The sequence below is a fragment of the Benincasa hispida genome, chromosome 5 (genome assembly GCF_027475165.1).
Source record: "Benincasa hispida cultivar pf3 chromosome 5, pf3_genome.v1.1, whole genome shotgun sequence".
Lineage (NCBI taxonomy): Eukaryota > Viridiplantae > Streptophyta > Magnoliopsida > Cucurbitales > Cucurbitaceae > Benincasa > Benincasa hispida.
The window spans coordinates 38,240,031-38,248,485 of NC_143482.1; the positions used below are offsets into that span (position 1 = coordinate 38,240,031).

Here is an 8,455-nt window from a genome sequence, read left to right on the forward strand (position 1 = left end):
ATGCTGACTCACATTGATAAAAACATGTTAAATTGCATCCAAAAAGTATTAGATTCATAATATTGCGGTCGCATGTGTTCATCGCATAGGAACGGCTGATTTTTGTGTTTTTATGCATAATATGCGTTGATGCAAGGTAGAAATTATGATCATAGGAAATCATTGGCCGAGCGCAACATTACTGCAAGGCTTTGCGGTGATTGTTTTCGCAAACATCTGCTCAAGAAGGATTACCGCAACCTGGTCAGCACAACATGGTGGGCACATCTGGGTGAAAGGCTAATTAATCGTGATGGGACAGAAAGTTGATAACAGTTGAATCCGAATTAAGTTGACAGCCGCTAATGATAACAAGTACATTCAGCCTTTCGGTGACAAATATTCGACGCATCAGTCAGGGAATTAAAGCCGTCCCATTTATGCAATCTTAAAAGAGAAGCCACTGTTCACCCTGGATGTTCTATAAATACCAAAGGCATCCTTGGGTTCAGTTGTTGTTCACTGTTCCACCAGTTCACGAGTTCATCATCTTACGAGTTTATTCTGGTTCTTAGATTTTCTTTTACTTCAAGGCAGACGCGAGAGAGGAGGTTGTGCTGACAGATCGTTCCGGTAAGTTTGGGAGAGCGTCAGAAACTTCAAGGATAGAGAGAGGGCCGACGCCTGTGGAAGTAGAAACATCTTTGGAACCGAATAGAGATTTACAGTGTAAAAGCCTCGATCAACAAGGACTTGCTACCAGGCTCTCCACCTTTAACTTCCATTGTTATTCTGTTCACTTTCTGTTATTTACGCATGAGTAGCTAAATTAGTTGAATGGGTTAGAAGCATTTAGCTAGCACAACTAGATAATCTTCATTCTATGCGATTATCTTGTATTATGTATGCTTCATTCGTCCATTAGAGATATCGGGAAGGTAGTCTAAGGACAGGACCTAGGTTTGATAAAGTTAGGTTAGAATCTAGGCTCAGGAGAGCCAGATTAGAATGCATAATCAAGAGATAGGAGCTTAGGAATAAGTACTATTCACTATTAACGCATCGCATGCATCCTAGAGATAGGATGTGATTGTATGCGGTCACCTTGCCTTTATGCATTTTGCATCATCACATAGGAAAAAAGTAGAGACTTAGGAATAAGCTCTATGGACACTTTTGCATTCAACACATGTGTCCTAGAATTAGGAGCATCGCATTTGCATTGGAAAATGACTTGCTGTGCATGGTTGTAGCATGACCGCATAATCTGACGCATTTCCAAGTAACACTAGCTAAAGACCTTCTCAACCTATTCATCCGCATACTCAGTGTATCTATCATACAACTGACTTTTCTCAAATCTGTTGTATTTGTTTATTTTTCATTAACGCAATCAACAACAGACCAACAATTAATTGAGTTACCGGTTACCGCAAGGTTTTCATAAAAATTACCATCGCAATCTGTTTTCCCAAGTCCCTGAGTTCGATCCTGGACTTACTAGGAAACTCAGTGAGGTTTACATGGATTCCGCTGAGGAAACTTGAGTGCTCAATGCAATGTCATCATCGCATATCATCCATAATCCACATCACAAAATCAAGCATCATAAATCACTTACCTCAGCGTAAGCAATTTAATTTCTCCTTTTAGTTTTGAGAGACCCTAAATCAACCACTATCACCTGAACCAAAAACATCAATTGAACCCATTAGGCTTAAATCCATACTTAAAATTATCTTAAATCTACTAAAGTCACCTACCCCAAAATGTAACGCGACCCTTAAAAACCACGAAATGCCAAAATATACCTATCCTTAAGTGATATTAAATTCCAGGAATTAAAGACCCCAATTCCAATAACCAACACTGTTACCAAGGGGCTTCCAAGGATTACTAGTCACCAAAACTCCTCTGAAGCAAACTCCAAGCACTAGACAGAAAGCCCACAATCTCCACAGCTCGAGTCTAACAAACACAACACCAAGAATCAGGCTGAGAATTTAATGGGCAACAACTAAACAACGACGAACAGACCCAAAATGTTCCAAATCTTACCACAAACAACAGAATCTGACGGAAACTAACCACGATCCGGCAACAGACAGGGCTGTCTGCGCCAGATCGGTGAATGGGTGCTTGAGCTAGGCTAGCAGCGTGTGAGAACGCAGAGGCAAAAGACTAAGCCGCTGTGATGGGCGAACTTGGCAGGGATGCATGGCACTAGGTAGGGGCTGGACAAGCGAGTGGCTTCGGATGGCGACGCTAGGCATTGGGTGTCGAGTAGCTTCGGGTTAGCACCGGTAAGCTGATGCAGCAGTGCGGCTAGGCGTGGCATGAACGGAAAAGAAGAAGTCGAAGGAAAGAAAGGAAAAAAAAATAGAGGGGGGTGTGTTCAGGCGGTGCTTCATGAGGAAGAAGAAGGGGGTTTTCTTTCTTCCTTTTTTTTGCACACTTAATGAGGTAGCCCTACCTATAAATAAACCCCTCTTAAAACCTTAACTCCTCCCTTTTCCTTAAAGAAATATACATATAACCACTTTATTATATATATATATATATATGTATGTATGTATATATTTTTTTTTTTCTAAACCCCTTACAAGGTAAAATCCAAAAATAACTCAAACCCTCAAATCTTATTTTAACAAATCTTCTCCAACAATGACCAATTAAAAAGATAAACTAAAAAATAAAATTGAACTAAAAGATTCATTTAGTTACTTAATCTTTGGCCTTGAATTAAAAGAAAAACCTAATAATATCACGAACTAATTTAAATTTACCTAGATTTCGGAATGTGACAATAAACATACATAAAGCGGAAGCAAACAAAATCATTAAGCACTCTAATTAAACTTAATTTGAGTTACAAGCATGCTTAAAATTTTTTTTTCACAAACAAGGGTTTCAGTTCATTACCTTTGAAGAATTCCACCTTAATCCTTCTGCTCTTCCACAAATTTGACCTTCAAATTTATAGTAGACCACTAAGAGAATCTTCTCTACTATTCTCAGCCTTGGATTTGAGTTGTGGAACTCTTGATTGAGAGGGAATTGGAAGTAGTTTTTTAGAGGGTTTGAGAGCTCAAAGAAATTTTTTAAGAAATTTCCAAAATTTTAGAATTTCATCCATTTCAATTTCAGAAATTTAAGCATTTATTTAACATAAACATGCAAGCACTAACTCTTTCAGGCATTTGACACTTCAAATGACATTAGAGTAAGTGAGCTACATGTTGATTTAGGAAAAAATCCACTAAAAAGTCTAAAACATGGATAAATCCACAAAGCCCACTTTCATACATAATTTAATTTAATTGTAACTTAATTAAATTAAACAAAAAAAATCGGTTTTTAAAATTAAAATTTGAAATCGATTTAATTTAGATAATTAGTTAAAAAAATTTAATTAATTAATCAATTGATTAATAATTTAATATCAAATATTAAATTAATAAAATACCTAGTTGAAACATGAATCCCTATTCATGTAATCAATATTTAAATCAATATTTAAATATGTTAAACTCTCCATTATGTTTAATTTTAAACAAAACTAAATGTTTAATTATATAAAATATAAATGTGCAAACCCTAAATTGAAATTGAATACTTCAATATAACTTTAAATTGAAATTTGAACAATTCAAATTGAAACTCTAAACTGAATTTGAACATTTCAAATTCACTTAATATTCTAATCCAAGGTTTAATCTTTTACAAGCTAGTAGAGGGACCTTATGGATCTACAGATCATGAGATCCAATAATTTGAGATTAATTGATTAAACTCTTTAAACCTAATTAATAAATATTCGTTAACTACCGAGACACGCCACTATAGCTCAGTAGTTGCACTCTCCTCACTGTAGATATATTTTTGTCTACCTAATTTAACCATCATGAGTAAGTCGACCTTTCATAGGTTGTTCGTATAACGACTGGGTCTAAAGCTGTTTTACCCCGAAAATTACATCTTGCTTCTTAAGTCCCATTGATCCTCCAATGAACAAGTGGTTTGTGATCCAATCACTAAACCAAGTCCCTTTCAAGCCAATGAGAGGGTGGGGCCCCTTGTTCAAGACTTGAAATCAGTAGTTAAGAGAACAACCATTCTACTATCCTTAAATTGGGTAGGAGTGAATTCCATCTTGCACCCTATGTCCTCAGCTATCTACCCGGTCTTACCCCTGAAATAGGAGGTTTATTGAGTCGGCGTTGTTGAGCTAACCCTCACATATGCAAATCCAAGGATAATCCCGAATAAACAAGAGTTCATAGTTAGCTCAAGATATAGGTCGAGTTACCTAGGTAATCAATTTGAAACAGTCAATCTTAAATAGTAAACAACATTATAAAGTAAAAGTGACTTATTTCTTGGTCCTCGTCTTATACAAACTCATTGCACAGGACGACTCCACTCGCATATCTCTACATAAACGATTTAAGATTACATTGTTTGTACTATATATAAAATTCACCACGTCCGATAGTCTTATCAGAACAAGGTACCTAACCTTATTCATATACTATAGACCGTTTTGGCTATTTACTCGAACTTGATCCATCCTTATATCTCCACATAAAGTTCAAGTATTAATGTAATAACCATGGATCTTCTATTTTATTGGATTTATTTAAACAAATACAATTGACCTATTCATCAACAGTTTTATTGAATAAATGACAATAACATCTTTATTGATAATAGAAAATGTTTAACATTATAAACTGCAAGTTTTAGGACATACAACCCAACAAACTCCCACTTGGACTAAAACTCCAGTGGATTTACATATATAGATATATATAATGTTGAGTACTGAGAGAATACAATAAAGTAAGGCATCTATATATCGTTAACATTCTTCCACTTGCCCTATATTTATGAAACTCATAGTCTCAGTTCTACGAGATGACCTTCAAACACATTAGCCAAGAGGACCTTCGTAAATTGATTAGCATGATTATCTTCAGAGGCTATTTTCGTGACTATCACGTCTCCTCTATGTACTATCTCCATGATGAGATGGTATTTTCGTTCAACGTACTTTCCTCATTTGTGGCTTCTAGGTTCCTTTGAGTTAGCAATTGCTCTACTGTTATCACAATACAGGGTGATCGACAGGTGCATATTTGAAATAAAATCCAAATCAGACAGAAACTTTATGAGTGATACTGTTTCTTTGGCTGCTTCACAAGCAGCTACATACTCCGCTTCGATGGTGGAGTCAGTAATACAACTTTGCTTTATGTTTTTCTAAACTATAGCTCCTTCATTCAAAGTCAACACTGACCCTACTATTGATTTCCTTGAAACGATATCGGTCTGGAAGCCAAAATCAGTGTATCCAGTAAGGATCAAATCCTTTACAAAATATATAAGCATATAGTCCCTCGTTCATTGAAGATACTTGAGGATATTTTTAACGGAAGTCCAGTGATCATATCCAAGATTGGACTAATATCTGCTAACAATTCCAACTGAATAGCATATGTCAGGACGTGTACACAACATAGCTTACATCAAGCTCTCGATCGTTGATGCATAAGGAATTCTTTTCATTTCCTTAACTTCTTGAGGTGTCTTAGGACACTACTCCTTAGACAAATGAATTCCATGTCTGAAAGATAGCATACCTTTTTTGGAATTTTGCATTTTATATCTAGACAACATCTGGTCAGTATAAGATATGTAAGATAATGCTAGCGTCTTGTTCTTATGATTCTAAACTATTTGGATCTCAAGAACATACTGTGTTCTCCCAAAACCTTCATTTCGAATTGCGAAGCTAGCCATCTCTTAACATCAGCTAGAAATTCTACTTCATTTCCTATGAGTAGAATATCATCAACATACAAGACCAGAAAAGCTATAGTTTTGTTGATAATCTTCTTGTAAAGACAAGATCCATCAACATTCTGTTCAAAGCCATAAGATTTGATCGCAGTGTCAAATCTCATATTCCAAGATCGAGATGCTTGTTTTAACACATAAATCGATCTATTATGCTTGCAACCTTTTACTCTTGACCCTGTTCAATAAATCCCTATGGTTGAGACATATAGACTCTCATCAAGATAGCCATTCAAAAAAGTTGTCTTGACATCCATTTGTCAGATTTCATAATTATAAAAAGTGATAATGGACAAGAGTATTCTAATAAACTTAATAATGGCCACTAGAGAGAATGTTTCTTCATAGTCTACTCCTTCTCTTTGGGTAAACCCTTTTACCACGAGTCTAGCTTTATAGGTCTGTACCTTACTAGCTTGGTCTCGTTTTCTCTTGTAGATCCATTTGCAACAAATAGGTTTTACCCCTTATGGTTGATCTACAAGTTCCTAGACTGAATTGAAGTACATTGGCCCAATTTCGAGGTTCATGGCTTATATCCATTGGTTTCTATCCACATCTTCCATTGTTTGTTTAAAAGTCAATGAATCATCCAAGCGATCATCAGGTATGATGACTTGAGTTTCTGTTAAACCCATGTAACGATTAGGCTGATAAACAACCCTCCCACTACATCGAGGCGTTCTCAACTCTTGAAAATGATGTGAAGTTCCATTCTCATCAACAACTCTTGTTGAAGGACCAGCTTGATCAACAACCTTTGTTGATTTATCTGTAGTTTCTTTAGACATCTCACTCAATACTAGCTTACTGCGAGGTTGATGATTTTTAATGTGGTCTTCCTCTAGGAACGTTGCATTTGTCATTACAAATATTTTATCTTCTTGAGGATTATAAAAATAACCACCTTTTGTCTCTTTAGGATAACCTATAAATAGACATACTTTTGAATGTCGTTCCAATCTCTTTGGGTTCTGCACCAACATATGTGCTGGGCACCCCCAAATCTTGAAGTGACGTAAACTACCTTTACGTCCTCTCCATAATTCGTAAGGTATTTCTGAAACACTTTTCGTGGGAACCATGTTCAAAATATTCACTGCAGTCTCTACTGCATGACCCAAAAAAGAACTAGACAACCGAGCATGACTCATCATTGAACGAACCATGTTCTACAGAGTTCTATTTCTCCTTTCTGCTACACCATTTTGTTGTGGTATGCCAGGTGCTATGAGTTGAGACTGAATTTCATGTTCTATCAAATAGTCCTGGAATTTCAAGTCCATAAATTCACCATCTCGATCTAATCGAAATGTTTTAATCTTTTCACCTAAATGGTTCTCAACCTCTGGCTTATATTCCTTGAACTTTTCAAGTGTTTCGGACTTATGATGTATTAGGTCAATATAGCCATATCTCGAATAATCATCTATAAAGCTGATGAAATATTCATACCGTCATTTAGCTTTGACATTCATCAAGCTGCAAAGATTTGAATGTACCAGTTCTAAGGATTCTTTGGCTCTAAGACCTTTTACTGAAAAAGATCTTTTGGTCATCTTACCCTCAAGTAAGATTCACATGGAGGTAAAGAGTTATCTTTTAACTGTTTTAGAAGTCCACTCCTAACCAATCTCCCAATCTTATTGAGATTAATGTGTCCTAATCATAAGTGCCAAAGATAAGCATTTGGAGAAATATTTCATTTTTTACTTTTGAGTTTCAACTATTCTAAACATCTCTATATTTAAAACAACTTGTACCTCAGTCGGTTTTAACATGTATAAGTCATTTTCCAAATTTGTAGAACATATTTTAATACCTTTCAAAATAATGAACACTTCATTATTTTCAAAAGAGATTTTGTAATTTTGTTCAAGCAAACAAGAGATATATATTAAATTCCTTTTCATAGAAGGAATATAATAGACACGTTCAAGTAAAATGTGTTTATCTCCAACAAATAACTTCATATCTTCCACTGCTTTAGCTGGAACAACTTCCTCGGTTCCTACCTTAAAAGTTGCTTCGCTTTCTGTAAGTTGTCTCCAGGAACTAGTTTCCTAAGCGAAAGCACATATATGATTAGTGACACCTGAATCTATTTTCCAGGTCTTTTTATCATGTTCCACTGAGCACATCTCAATAACAAAAAAATCGTATTTACTTTGTCGTGCTTTCTTTGTTTCTTCATCTATGACATTCATGATTTCTTTAGTAGAAGTCATGTTCTTAATTTTCTTAGCTAATATATCAGATATATTTGCTAAAATAATGTTTCGAGACTTTTTATTTGCCTTAATCCATCTTTCATATGCATTCCAACCCTTTTGGTATGTAGAAGACTTGGGTGATCAAGGACATTCCTATGTTAAAACAAGTTTTAAATCATCGTTTGCTAGTATATTTGATTTCCATGTTGAATAATCATTACCGTTAAACATATCGAAAGTGAGTAATTTTGAGGAATTCAACATGCTAAAATTTAAACAAATTCTAATTAGTAAAATGTCTATAAATCCAATTAAATATAGCAAAATAATAATAATAATAATAATAATAATAATGTAACCAAAATTCATTATTTATTTGCAACGATACTATAGTGAGCCAGAAT

At 35.1% G+C, this 8,455-nt stretch overlaps 1 long non-coding RNA gene across 1 annotated transcript; it reads right to left on the reverse strand.

Annotated features, from left to right (window-relative positions):
- Positions 1 to 315: 315 nt before the first annotated feature.
- Positions 316 to 2,442, reverse strand: LOC150036113 (uncharacterized). Its single transcript, XR_016529647.1, has 3 exons — positions 2,038 to 2,442; positions 1,743 to 1,947; positions 316 to 1,663 (listed from the first exon to the last, which is right to left on the reverse strand). It is a non-coding gene; the product is annotated as an uncharacterized LOC150036113 (long non-coding RNA).
- Positions 2,443 to 8,455: the final 6,013 nt, after the last annotated feature.